The 15,305-nt window shown below is 39.9% G+C and overlaps 1 long non-coding RNA gene and 1 pseudogene across 1 annotated transcript in view; both read left to right on the top strand.

Moving 5' to 3' along the window:
• The window catches only part of LOC120614019 (uncharacterized), a 185,952-nt gene that overhangs the window by 41,388 nt on the left and 129,259 nt on the right, over nucleotides 1-15,305 (top strand). The window lies entirely within an intron of this gene.
• On the top strand, nucleotides 12,631-12,749 carry LOC120616801 (uncharacterized; annotated as a pseudogene).

The raw sequence follows: 15,305 nt of genomic DNA on the forward strand, positions 1-15,305 counted from the left end.
CAGTTTGATGCCAGGCATTGCAAGCAAACATGCTCTCTTTTGTAGTCTGTGGATGTCTGAGTTTATTCATTTTGGTGCAGGCAGGTGTGATAGATTGATTGTCTAACTAGGCAAAAGCAGTGTTCCATATGGTCCAGTCCAGCCCACTAGAGTTCCCTGCACTGAGGGTTGGAGCCAAAGTCTCTGCTAATAGTATTACTTTTATTTCCATCTGCCATTATTCCTTGAGCATATATGTCCCCCGAGCTCTCACTTGGGAGGATGCCTGTAGTTTGGGGTAGGATTTGGGTATTTTAAGACTCCTGGGCCATAATATTATATAATTGCAGGCCAAATAAACCTCATTTCTAACACTCTTCAACAATTTAATTCTCCGGTTTACTAGACTGAGTCATGATTGATCTCAGTAGAGAATTTTTATCCTCTTGCCCAATGCAGTCAATGATGAATTAGTTATCAGCTAACATATTTTGAGTACTTAGTATTTACTAGGTGACGGTATGTGCATTTTACATGAATTATATCATTCAGTTCTCAGGAACCCAATGCTGAATAGGTACTGTTATAATCCTTACTTAGGATATGAGAACAGTGGAAAGCAGAGAGTGTAAGAAACTTGCTATTAAGTAGAACAGCTGGTGCTGCAACGTGCCCTCGTGGGTTCCAGAGACTGAGCTGTGAGCCCCTCTGCCACATTGCTGGTGTAGTGTCTTAGATTGTAATCACCCCGTTTTTCTTTCAGGTTAGAAGGTGTTGGTCTTCTGAAGTGTAGTGGGACACGTCGACAAAGGAAACACCCATCTTAGGTAGAACGTGGTACTGCCCCCTTACCCAAGCTTGTCCTGCCTAGGCCTTGGGAACAGCAATCTGAAACATTGGGTCTCAGTATATATCATCTGCCCTCAGGAATCAAAATGGAAAATGACCTGTGCAGCTGCAGACATGTTTCTCTTACACTGAATGCAAGACCTCTGGTAGAACCTTAGGGGATATCAGATGGAAAAGCAAGTCCTTTGGGTTGATTTGGGAAATCGGTGCAGTCAGCTCCTCAGAATCACAAACCTAGTGTTTCCTTAATTATAAAGGTGGTCCTCCAATCAATATTCTTGCTACTCCTTGCTATGCTATTCCCCTTGCTTTCCAGCCAGCCACTCTGGGGATTTGCAACTGATGACAATGCAATCCTCCTGGGGCTGTGCATGGCACAGAAGGGGAGAAGGGAGCATAATTTGTTGGGCTGTTATATGGAGTTGCTAAAGCACAGGTATTGCATTCATCAAAGCCAGCATAGTTCCCCCCAGTTTTATATTCAGAATGCGTGTTCCATAGTTCACTTATGAGTGATGCAGCAGATATACTGAAGCGTTGTCTGGAAATATTTATGCATTTTAATTTTTTTCTTTTGCTGCAAGAAGAGAATACCCAAAACTGCAAATAAGGAACCATACTGTCCCAAAACCTGAACTCTGCCCAGGTGTCTGTTACCTGCTGCTTAGGAAAGTGCAGATATTTGAGGAAGAAGGATGGAACTTCCCTGTTACTGTGGGGATCTGAAACTAGTTTGAACTTTGCATGTATATCTTCCTACCTAATGAAAGAAACAGAGGTGAGAAGAAAGTAAATAGCAATAACAACGATTTTTCCTATTATTTACTGAGTTAGGCACTAAATGATTAATACATCACCTCATTTAATTTTCACAACCATCCTACAGGTAGGGCTCTAACATCTGTATCCTATGTATGAGGAACTGAGGATTAGAGTAACAGGATAAATTGTCCACAGTCCCACGGGATTTGAACTCTGGTCTCATTCACTCTGGAACTTCTTCTGTGAACTATTGGTTTGAATTTGATTTACTTGTTCACATGAAATTAAGAATTCCCACTCCAGATTTAATTAATCAAGACTCTCATAATCCCTGCTGCTGGTATGAAATAACACTGATTAGTCTTAAGGCATGAGCAAAGCAGGTCTCCTAAGCTGTGTTTATAGGGATAATATAATTATAGCATTTTTCAGGAGTGTTCAAGCTCCCCCAAAATAAATATTGGTGAGGAAAGATAAGTTAGAGGCCCCAATTATCCAGATTGGATCAGTTTCACTGGCTGGATGCATAATTCTGCAGTTCACTTTTCTTGTATAAACACAGCTGTGATGTACCAACAGCCTTGGCATGCTGCATCCAGAGGTAAGATGGCCGTTCTCAAAGAGAATTCTGGAAACTGCATTTATCATCTTGTCCCTTGCCACCTTGCCTTAGGACAATGTATTTATTTGACCTAAAATTGAAAAGGAAAACAAAGCTCAGCTAAATAGCCCCTTTTTCCACCTGAGGAAAAGATCTTGAGTTGTGACCTTAAAAGAGTTATATCAATAAATTAGAAAAGAGTCCCTTAAAACACTTATTCCTCTGTAAATTGAGCATTTTGCTGTTGTTATTGTTAAAGAACAAATTGGCATAGCATTTCACTTGCTTTCCATATTAGAACAATGAATAGTCTAATAAAATCTCAGGTTGCTTTCCAAAGGGGCATTGTCTAATGCTGAAGACATATACAATTCCTGAAACCTGGTCTTCGTTTGGGAAGTTAGCTAATGACCATCAAAGAGAATGTCTAGAAGAGCTCTGAAGAGAAAGGAAAACAAAGGGAATTAAGTTTGAACAAGACTGAATTTATAATCCAGCATCAGGGTTTGACACAGCGTGAAACTCATCAGCCCTTCATTGAGGACCTCCTCCGTGTAAAGGATGAAAGCGTGAGTTCATCAGGTCTCAGGGACTTTATAACCTGAGGTAAATGGCGGCTTGCAACTGAGTAGTTTAGTTTAATGCCTTCTTTTAAACATTTTTTACACAATTGTCTCTAAAGAATGTTTTTCCTTGGGCTACTATTAGCACAGGCAGGGGAGGGAACCACCTACATATAGAATGAAAAATAGATTTCCTTTCTTGTAACAATACTGATCGGCAGAGTCAGTTTTGGGAAGATGACTGAAGCCAAATCTGGGTTTGATTAGTGATGTCTGTCATAGGCATAATAGGCAGGATATTTGATTTCCCTGATGTACATTGTATGGTTTGAACTGTAGCAAAGGCTGTGTCTGCCCACTCCCCAACCCCACTCCAAATAGCTTCTTCACTGTTTTACTCCAATACCTGAAACAATCACTTTATATTTGTACTTGGCCTACATTATTGTTACAAAATAAAATTAAATAGAAGCAGACGTGTGTTGAGTTCTTAGAACATGCCAGGCAGTACTTGTATTTTGCACATGTCTTATTTAGTCCTATTTTACAGGTGGGAACAGTGAGGCTTATCTCTAGAAATTGAACCAGGGTCCTTTGGCCTCCAAAGTCTGTGTTTTTATGACCCAGTCTTTTGGGGTTTCCAACGAGGCTTTTCATGCCCTTCTTTGCACCTGAGAAACCAGGGAAATATTGAACAAGAGCATGGAGAATGGAAAATGCAAAACATAGTCCCTGAACAACTTTGCCTGTAATAAGCTGCCAGCCACAATTCCTCAGGCCACGTAAATTGCTGGTTCTTCAAAAGGCCTTGGCTCATGTAGTTAAGGGCCTTCTTAGGGGTCCAGTGTATTTCCTAAGATGAGGAGGTTGTACATTTTGTTTTTATTAGGAAATAACTTGAAATTTCAGAGGACACAGAATGGGGCTATATCAATGACAGGGGTACTTAGTTGGGTCCTGGGCACAAGATGCTGCAGTGAAGACAAGTCAGTGTGGTCTTTGCAGAGGGGAACCACGTTCCTTCACCTCTTTATCAATTGCTTGTTTATCCAGCGAAGACTTATTGAGTACTGACTTTGCTGTAGGCATTGTGTCTGATGCTGGGGATAAAGATTCCCATTCATACGGAGGTTTCAGAAGGGAGAAGACTCAAAATAGATGATACACTCACAGAGCTTGCTTAGGATTGCATCGAATCCCACTGTTTCCACTAGGAGAGGCTACTTTCTTCTGGTTCGATATTGCTAGTATTACAGCACTCACATCACCATTCTAATTCTAAACAACATAGATGAGACATGAAAATACGTATGCATCACATTAAGTAAAGAAAGGTCACATACAGTGTTTTATCTACAGTAAGATCATAGCCATGTAAAAATTATATGAGTGTAACAAGATGACCTAACTGAAAATATGTCTGATGATTTTGAAACATTTATGGGTAGAAGCTGAAAAAAAATATACCGTTGTTTAAGAGCTGCAAAGATTTTCTGTCTCGTAAGAAAGTCGGCTTTCTGAACCTTTCTGGGTCAGGCCACTGCTTTGTCTAGGAAAGTCACTGAATCGTCTCTGTGTTACCCGAGTGTAAAGCACGTTGCCAGCTGTTATTTGGGAGGTTTGTGAAATCACAGACACACCTCTGACTGAGAAGCCAAGTGCTCTGTGTTGTGGCTGTGTACATTTCTTGCCTGTATATGAGCCCGAGCTCCCCTGTTCCCTTTATCCGTGTGGGCTGAGACTGCGCTGTGTCCTAACTCTGGTTGCCTGTGTCTGGGGTGCCATGGGGGTATTACCTGAGTTGATGCCTCCCAGGGGAAGTGGTTTCCAGGAGGATGAGCAGACAGGGTCTTTGTTTCATGCTGGGAGGAGCAGACTGGGCTTAGGGGTGGGGGATGGAATGAATCTTTGGTTATCTATTTGAGACCTGGTAGTTCAGACTTTGGGAAGTGCTCTGGTTCTGAGCTATTGTTCTCTTATACTAACTTCATGCCAGGGCCACATCCTCATGGAGGAGGGTCAGGCTTGCTCTAGGAGAGAATGGTATCGCCTCTGTTGGCCACCCTGGCTAAGAGTGGATTCACTGGGAACAGAGTCAGGAATCTGGTCCGGAATGAGGAGACACTTCTTTTCTCTTTGGGAGACTTGGCTGTATGACCTGGACCCTAGGGAAGGGAGACGGGCTTGGCTATGCTTTTGGTTGAGGCCAGGCAGGGATTCCTTCATGAGAGGCTCCCAGAGGAAGCATCTGGGCTTTGATGTAGGTCTAGAAGCAAATTTTTCTCTGTTGCAGCTTCCTTCTGTTCCTCTCGACCTATAAATATACTCTTATTAGAAGTCGGAGCCCGGTCTCAATGCTGCTGTGCAGAATCAAGAGAAAGGCTTTTCCACTCGGGGGCTCGAGACTAAAGAATGAGCTCGCATCTGCTCCCCCTCTGAAGCCAGAGATCTGGAGCCCAGACTTGGGTCCCTCGAACTGCAGGAGAGAAAGGCTGCAGTGAAAGTCACGTACCTGGCACTTCCCCTTCTCAAATCCCTGCCCCCCTCCATTCTTTTAGATGCAGAATGGGAGGGAACCTTGAAAGGGGAGCCCCTAAGATCTAACAGTCCAGCTGATAAGACTTGGGGACCTGAGCAGGCAAATACATTTGTAAACAACAGAAGAGAAGGGGATGGCAAATGAAAAAAAGAAAAGAAAAAGGAAAAAAGAAGGAAGCATTCTAGAGAATTATTTTTATTATTAAATTGCCACAGTTATAATGTTTTTGCAATAATCAAGAATGCGTAGAGGCACTATCGTTGTGACTTTACCGTCGACAAACACAGTCTCCGTACAACAAGGGGTTAACATCTGACATCAATTCGGTCAGCTGATGTCCAGAGTAAAGCTGGAGGGTGTCATCTGTAGTGATCTCTTCCACATAAACCTGCTAATTGAATTTTTTTCATGTCCCAGGTGGGAGTTTCTTGTCTTTTAATTTATACCGAGTCCCTTCGTATAGTTTCACAGGTCCTAGCAGGGGAGCATGTTGGTTGCTGAGTGCAGTCAGCCTTAAGAGCTAAAATTCCTAATTCTTACTGCGGCTTGTAAAATAATTTTAATCATATTTATTTATTTATTTATTTATTTATTTATTTTTAGAATACTAAAATCATGTTTATGGTTCTCGCTTAAAAGATACCAAAGGTAAACAGTGAAAACTCTTTTCCATTTTTTCCCACCTTTCATTTCTCCTGTATTTTTTTTTTTCAAAAGTAGCTTATGCGTATACGAGCATATCCCTGTATCTATGATATTCTTATTTAAACGCTCCTGTTGAGGCTGGCACTCCGCTGAGCAATTTCCATGCTTTTGGTCATTCAACTCAGGTACAGTCAACATCTCTACTCTGTAGAGGCGGAGCTAAGGCTCAGAGCAGTGCTGTGCTGGGCTGTCGCATACCGGCTTGGGAGAGCCAGTTGTTAAGTGGTTAGGAATTTTGTGATCTGCTTGACCACAGGTTGGTAGCTTGAAATAGGCCACAGTGGGAGCATTTGCACCTGTGGAAACTGGCAAAGGCTACAAATCACATCCATCTATCTACTCGGGGCTGGTTGTTAAATGTTTAGCAGCGCACCGTTTCTCAGAGAGGTTCAGTGACTTGTTCAAGATCACAAACTAAAGGTAGCTGAGTCAGGCCTCTCTGATTCCAAGACCCCATGCTCTGAGCCAAAACTACACTGAGAAGTGGGAGAAAAATGAACTTGAACTTCCAGTGCCTATTCTGGTGACTTCCATACTCTCCAGATCCAGGCTGTGTTATTCTCTCTCTCTCTCTCTCTCTTTCTTTGTCTCTCTTTTTCTTTCTCTCCCCAACCCCTCCCTCCCTCTCTCCTTCCCAATTCATTTTCATGGTTATTATCTTAATAATTTGTTTTCTTCTCATCATAAACTAACCCATGGTTATTGCAGACAAGTTATAAAATGAAGAAATAAAGAAGAAAATAGTCACTACTCTGAAATAACAGGCTCTTACATTTTCTTCCACTGACTTTCACCTTTGTGTTTCTGATTGTTTGAACTTGATTTCTATTTGGTGCTTCTGTTTTGCCTTTGGACTTTTTTCTCTCTTATTTGTTACTTGATGTTTCTTAGTACCTTTCACTCTGCCTGTTCACATAAGATTCCTAGCTGTGACATGGGCTGCAATTAACCCCATTTTAAAGCACTCATGTGTAGCATCAGCATATATGGTGAAAAATGATGTAGTCAGCTTTATCCTTGAATCAGGCTCACTGCAGCAAGAGGCTCACAGTGGGAGAGGCACGAGGGAACCAAAACCAGAGACAACTGCCGACTCAGGTCGTCTGATTCACACTCACTGTGACGTGTGTGTCTTTTGAGCGAGTGGAGGGCAAAATCACACACACCGTTTAAATTTCTACTCCCCCCGCATTATTTTCTTCCTCCAAGCTCATATATAATAGTCGAATTTATGTAATTTGTATGTGCAAATGACATACTTTCTCAGTAAAACAGAGCAGCCAGCGGAGCTAAAACACTTAAGTCTTCTGAAACGTTGAAAATCAGTTGCTCAACATTAGTGCATTGTTAACTTTAGCTGTCACAGCTAACAACATATTCTAAGAATATTGTATTTTATCTCTAGAATGTGTCTGAAAGACAATATCTGGTTATGTGTGTATTTGTGTGTGTGTGTGTGTGTGTGTGTGTGCATGTGTGTCTCACTATACAAATAAAACCGGAGTAACTAATTCTGCATCAGGTAAGTAGATTGGGGGTGTCGAAGAGGAGCCATTTTCTTCACAATGTTTCAATAACGAGTAAATGGCATAGAAAAATACAGGCTGTCCCGAGAGGCAGAGCCTGTCCTTGGCTCTGGGCTACAAAAGCCCTGTGGGTTCTGAGCACCAGTGATACAAATTGTGCCAATCTGTTAGAGCAGACCGGCTTCCCAGTGGTTTTGTGACTGTCGCCTGCCTCTGCATCTCTTATAATGAAATGGTTCTTGGACAGCTGGGTTATCAGCAAAGAGCTATGTAGGAAGTGCCCTGCCCAATTAATCAGATGTCATTCTGGCCAGATTTCTTTAGCACATTGCTTCATGGTAAACAGCAGAGTATTAATAAATGAAAATCAAAATGAGACAAAGGAGAAAGGCATCATTTTTATGTATACTTGTCTTTAGGCATATTTTTCCATTTCTGAAACTTGAAAAATAACCATCTGGAAAGAATCACATTATAGACAAGGCATGTCATGACATTTACAGCAAATATTTTTGCTGTGAGGATCAGTATTCTCTCATTGCCCCCTCAACTGCCATATAATCAGATACCCATAAAAGTATTCAATAAATAGAGTGTTCCTGCAATAAATCAATAGTGCACAAATAATGTTTTAAGTATTCACATTTTCCTTTGTTTATCCTTTTTTTTTTTTTTAAACGCATTTTTGCATCACAAACCTCCTTAAATGTTTGTCTTTGTTTCTTTGCCTCTCAGCCACACAGTCTCTGGCAAATGACATTAAACTGCACCACTGCAGAGAGATCTCTGGCATAAATAAATGTATCAGGAGGTCAAGAGGTCAAGAGCATAAATGAGGCAAAGATTTCAAAGAAATCACCGACCAAATGATTTATAAATCATGGAAAATACTGCTCCGGCCATAAAAGAGAAATTAAATTTATACATCATGAGCTTCAGGATGCTTTAGGTTCTGGTGGGTAACTGGGTTAGAAATGGAAGAGCTTATGTCATCCTGTTGTTGGCTTGGAGCCTTGTTATAGCGGCATTTACCCCAGGACTCTAAATCAGGAGGACTGAGATTAAACTCCCCTTCCCTTCTCTTGCATCTCCAGAAACATTTACTTTTACCTCTGACCTGGACTTCCCATCACACCAGGCTCGACTCCAGTGGAATAAGAATCCATTCACTGTTGGGCAGAAATGATAATACTCGTGAGTGAAGACAAGCCTCCCATGTGTTGGTGAAAGGCTGAGAGTCCTACTTTCGTGTGTAGGAAAGCGACAAAGAATTATAGCATCCGCCGTGGCTGGGCGAGGAAGCTGTGAGACTGGGGACTTCTGGAACGTAAGAGTCCAACCATCTCGAAGAGAGAGTGAAATGAGCCAGTCTCTGTAAAAGAACAATAATACTTTATGCTGTAATGATCTGTAAAGGGAATCTGTCCAGAACTTTTACGGCTTAAAAATAATCCTTTCTACTTTTGGCCATGTTTTCTTCAAAGATGATGTTCAATCATTTCTCTCTTCCACACCCCACTCCCCTATCTTCTCATTTCTTTTTCTTCTATATTTGGAAAAATGTCAGATTGGAAACTGTGAAGCTTGAAAGTGTCTATTTATTTTAGCTCTATATGAATTCATGAAATGTACACAATGATCTATACATAAAACTCGAGTAATTTCATGGGGAACTTGCCGAAAACACACTCAATTGGGAATGTCACTTCCGAGTTAAACAGATGTGAAACAGCAAATGACACCATGAGCAGCCATCAGAGTTTGGAATTGATTGCTGCTCTTTATGACCTAACCGATGGAGACTTAAAACTTGGGGCTAGTTTTAAAGTTTTCCTGGAAACAAATTTTGCTAATCCTACTCAATGGAAACAATATGCTGGTTCCTAGCTTGAAATACAGATTTGTGGTGATGACAGAGAAAACCAATATACTGTGTCAAGATTCCTTTGCTCTCACAATCCAAGGTAGGTCTCCACAGAGCTCTAAGTTAGTTTCTTTCTTTCTTTCGCCCTCACTCTCCCCCTCCTCTATCCCCTTCCCCACTTCCCTACCTCTCTCCCCTGCATCTATTTATCTCTTCCTTCCCTCCATCCCTTCCTCCCTCCCTCCCTCCCTCTCTCTTTTTCCTTTCCCTTTTCCTCCTCAAACTTCTCTCTTTAGCTTTCAGATATTTATAAAAACGAAATCCGTTGGGGGTCAGTAAATTTTTGGTTGTGTGTTTCACTTTTCACATTTCTTCAGACACTGTTTACTCAAGTATTGGAAAAAGGAAAGATGAAACATTTCTTTCTTTTTTAAAAAATTCAAGTATAACTGATATACATTATATTAGTTTTAGGTATACGACATAATGGTTCCATATTTGTATATACTGCAAATTGATCAACACAATAAGTCTAGGTAACATCATCATTATACATAGTTACAGGATTGATTTTTTCTTGTGATGAGAACTTTTAAGATTTATTCTCTCAGCAACTTTCAAATATGTAATACAGTATTATTAGCTATAGTTGCCACGCTGTGTATTATATCCCCATGACTTGTTTATTTTATAACTGGAAGTTTGTACCTTTTGACCCCCTTCATTTATTTTGCTCTCCCCTACCCTCTACCTCTGGCAACTACCAATCTGTTCTCTGTATCTAGGAACTTGGTTTCTTTCCTTGTCTTCTATTTGTTTTTTGTTTTTTTGTTTTTTTGTTTTTTGTTTTTTTTTTTAGATTCCACAGATAAGTGAGATCATATAGTATTTGTCTTTCTCTGTCTGACTTATTTCACTTAGCATAATGCCCTCTAGGTCCATCCATGTTCTTGGGAATGGCAGGATTTCATTCTTCTTTATGGCTGAATAATATTCCATTGTGCGTGTGTGCACACATACACACACATATGTATATATAACATTTTCTTCGTCCATTTATCTGTTGATGAACACTTATGTTGTTTCCATATCTTGGCTGTTGTAAATAATGCTGCCATGAATGTGGATGGGGGTGCATATATGTTTTTGAGTTAATATTTTTATTTTATTCAGATAAATATCCAGAAATGGAATTTCTAGATCATATGGAGGTTCAATTTTTAATTTTTTGAGGAACCTTCATATTGTTTTCCATAGTGGCTGGACCAATTTACATTCCTACCAAGAGTGCACAAGGGTTCCCTTTTCTCTACATCATTGCTAATACTTGTTATTTCTTGTCTTTTTTGATGATAACCATTCTAATAGATATGAGGTGAAATCTCATTTTGGTTTTGATTTTTATTTCTCTGATGATTAGTGATGTTGAGCATCTTTTCATTTACCTGTTGGCCATCTGAATGTTTTCTTTTGAGAAATGTCTAATCAGATTCTCTGCCTATTTTATAATTGTATTATTTGTGTTTTATTTTGCTATTAAGTTGCACATATCCTTTATATATGATTTTTTGACATTTCCTCTCATTCAGTAGATTGCATTTTCATTTTGTCGATGGTTTCCTTTGCTGTGCAGAAGCTTTTTAGTTTGATTTAGTCTCATGCATTTATTTTTGCTTTTGTTGCCTTGCTTTTAGTGTCAAGTCCAAAAAATTATTGCCAAAACTGATGTCAAGGAACTTACTACCTATGTTTCATTCTAGGAATTTTATGGTTTCAGGTTTTACATTCAAATCTTCAATACATTTTGAGTTAATTTTTACCTATGGTATAAGAGAGTAGTTTGGTTTCATTCTTTTGCAAGTTACTGTCCAGTTTTCCCAAAACCATTTGTTAAAGAGACTGTTCTTTCCCCCATTGTATATGCTCAGTTCCTTCGTCTTAAATTAATTGATCATATATACATGGTTTTATTCCTGAGCTCTCTATTCTTATCCATCGATCTATATGTCTGTTTTTAGGTAAGTACCATACTGTTTTGATTACTATAGGTTCGTAATATAGCTTTAAATCAGGGAACACGATGCTTCTAGCTTTGTTCTTTTTCTCAAGATTACTTTGGCTATTCAGAATCTTTTGTGATTCCATATATATTCTAGAATTGTTTGTTCTAATTCTGTGAAAAACATCATTGGAACTTTGATAGAGATTGTATTAAATCTGTAGATTACTTTGGGTAGTATGGACTTTGTAATAATGTTAATTCTTCCAATCCATGACCATAAAATATCTTTTCATTTGTTTGTGTCTTCAATTTTTTTTTTTAATCAATATTCTATAGTTTTTACTTTATACATCTTTTACCTCCTTGGTTAAATTTAACCTCCTTGGTTAAATTTATTCCTAGGTATTTTTTCTTTTTGATGTAATGGTCTATGGGATTGTTTTCTTTTTTTTTTCTGATAACACATTTTTTCTTAATTTTCTTTTTCTAGTTTTCCTAAACCTACATGTATGTTAAAGAAAATTTAATTCACAGTTTGCTGATGGATTTATGTTTAAATCATCAAAAGTGAATTTTGAGTCACCTTGCTCAATAAGTCTCTCCAGCCCCCCTTTTCTTTATACATGGGAAATTGGGCCTCTTCTTCCCATTTATTGTGAGTGAGGCCACAAATTCCTGTGTTCAGAATTCAGGCTCCTCGGAATTGTGTGGCACCATTTTCTTTATTCATTTTAGAAGGATACCTATGTTCCCTACTTTGGAACCACTGTAAAGACCCCAAATAGGCCATCTATCTTTAGAATTATTCCTTTTCCCCAAAGAGATTTAGTATAATAAGTTGAATAGGTTAAAAAAATAATTTCACAAAGGCTGTATCAGCTTTTCTCTGCCTTAATGTATTTCACTTTAAACAGAAACAAATCTGAAAATAAAATTGAGATTTTTGTAAAGATCTGAACATGGCACTGCACTCTTTTTTCAGTGGTTTCCCCCAACATTCTCATAGCAGTTGGCTTGAATTATGTCTTCATTACTCAATAAAAGACAAAAAAGGAAGCTATTAATGCATGTCTTGACGAAAATGTATAAAGTATATGTTTGGAGAGAACCCACTAAATTTAGGAGTAGGCTAATGATTAGTTTATTTGCATTTTCAGGTGAATTAGTAGGAATTTGGAAGGTTCTCTGTTGAGCTGAAATTGGTCGCCCTTTTAATCTCTTCCTTTTAATCCCCACTGTGGTCTACGGCCATGCTACCCCGAACAAGCCTGATCCTGTCTGATCTCGGAAGCTAAGCAGGGTCAGGCCTGGTTAGTACTTGCATGAGAGACCACCTAGGAAGACCAGGTGCTGTAGGTGTAAAAAAAAATAAAATAAAAAAATAAGAGAGTATAAGATGACAAGGTCCTTGCAATCTGTGAGGTCAACCAAGGGTTGCCTTGCCTAAAAAAATATAAAAAATAAAAAAATAACCTCCCCCTTGGCTCCGGTGTTCTCACACACGGCTGATGTCTCAGAATTGAGTTTCCATGTAGTTGGGTCCGTTGTGCCAAGGAAGAAGGCAGATAATCTTTGCTGCCACTAAAAGAGATTGTTGAATTTGTTATATCTTAAAATTTTAGATGTTGTCATGGAAGTGAGTAACTCGTATTACCATATTTGTCTTTTCTGGTCCATTGGCTTTTGATTACATCTCACGGCTTTTGTAGCACATGATGTTTTGTTTGCACTGATAAAGTATAATCTTGAACATGCAAATAGAGAGGGGGTGTCATGTAAACAAAATGTGATGGGTTTATCTATCATTATATGACTGCAATAAAATATATAACACATACTGGATGATAGTCAGGATGACAGTGTGGTGGGAGTCCAAGTAGAGAGTAACACAGTAATTCGGTAACACTAGTCTGATTAGGGGAAAAAAAAAAAAAATCTGATCTCTTTTATTGATTTTGGCATGGCATTTCTTTAATAATATTCTTATTTAAGAGATGTTACGTGTAATTTCTCAAGGTATGTTTTAAAGACTAGAGAAGAATCTTTTACATTTTAGTTCACCATGTACCAAGGGCTGTTATTTAAGAGTTCTTGATGTTTTGCTTTTTCTTTTGTTGTTTAAATATCCATCCCCTGAGATTCTCTTTGTTCCATTGACAATGTTGTTTAATTTGTAGTGAAAGTGATTAGGAGCATGGTCTCTGCAGTTAAGAGTTCAAATTCTGCCTCAGTTACAAACCAACTGTGATCTTATGCAAGCTACTTGACTTCTCTTTGCCTCAGTTTTCTTCTTGTAAAATGGTAAAGATACTATTACCCATCACATATAGCCATGGTGAGATTTCAGTACATGGAAAGCAGAAGAGTTGTTGGCACAGCGATACCACTTATTAAATGTTAGCCGCTGCTGTTATTATTACTGTTATTACTTAGCAAATTACTTAGCATACACCTTTTACATAGATAGTTTAAGGGAATCTGGGCTAGCCCATGCGCACATGATTCCAACCCGGTTATGTGTGAATTATTAAAATTACTAAAATGCTCCTGAATTAAGACTCTGATTCCACCCACCCAAAGGCAAACTGTAAGGTTGAGCATTTGATTATGTATTGGGTAGTACCTATGTAAGCACAATTATTTTATGGTTAAAAAATGTGAAAACGTGGAGTGAAAATCTGATACTGAGGGAAGAACATGGATTATGAGTCGGAAGACATGCCACCAAAAACAAGTTTGACTTTGAGCGAATCATGTGTCCTCCTGGAATCTCATCTGCCAAATGGGAATGGGAGTGATGAGATCCACTCTAAATGTTTCCCAGGGTTATTATGGGATTTGATTAGAAGAAGCATGGGCACAGGAACGCACTCTGAAAAGATGAATGTGCCGTTCGGGCAGGGGGTGATGCAAGTCGAATGACAGAGCAGATTCCTGCCCATCAATCCAGCACTTCCGCCAGTTACTCTCCAGTTTGAGATGCTGGAGGATGGCCCGATTGCAAATTCCAGGGCACACATGTGGCCTGTTGACTGCACTGGCACCTGCCGTGCAGAAGGAACCGGGGTACATTTTTATGTGTCAATTCCAGATGGACAGATAGTCTTTCTTTGGAAATAAAGAGGCTTTCCTGGATAAAATAGGACAAACGGATGGACCCCAAATCCTCTAAAAGATCATCCAAATGTTCAAAGCATTGTGCCCTTTGATGTCTTAATGATACCTAGTAATTTTGTGACAGTCTATTCCTTACTCAGAGTCGCAGAGTTCAGCAGCCACCCCCTAGAGCCCTGGCAGAGGCAGTTTCTGAAAATGCCAGAATAGAGAGGAGTTAACGTACAGTTTGGAAGAACAACGGCCCAGGGAGCCCGCATTCCAAGCCAGGATACCGTCTCCAACAACATGAGACCAAAAGAACGCAGCTCAGACAAACAAGGAGGACTAGGTATCACGCCTATGCCACCAATCCAGATGCAGAAATAAGAGGAGGGAGCCTGGTTGGGGCCCTAATCCATCACTTCCCTGGCACAGGCAGGGAAGTCACAAGCCTGGCACCAGCCGCTGCGCTCCGGGGCTGCCTCCCCGCCTTGGGCGGCAGAAGGGCTGCAGGATGAACCGTGACGTCCTGGGCCTGTGCTCCTCAACAGATGGCACTGTAAATCTGAAATATTCCACAGGAGGAAGACAAATGGGAATCAGCCGAGAGGGCTCGGAGCCTGGCATACGGAGCGGAATAAATAGAAGCCCGGCATCCTTACGGAGCCATTTCTTCCCCCCTGCTCTTAAATATCACACTTCTGCAGTCATCTCCCACTGGAACTCCCAGCAGCTGAGGAGGTTCATAAACACAGTTCTCTCCGGGTGGAGGGAAACCGAGAACCAAGGAGGTTACCCCTATGATTCCAGATTGCAGTT

The sequence above is a fragment of the Pteropus medius genome, unplaced genomic scaffold (genome assembly GCF_902729225.1).
Source record: "Pteropus medius unplaced genomic scaffold, Ma_sr-lr_union100, whole genome shotgun sequence".
NCBI classification, from domain to species: Eukaryota; Metazoa; Chordata; class Mammalia; order Chiroptera; family Pteropodidae; genus Pteropus; species Pteropus medius.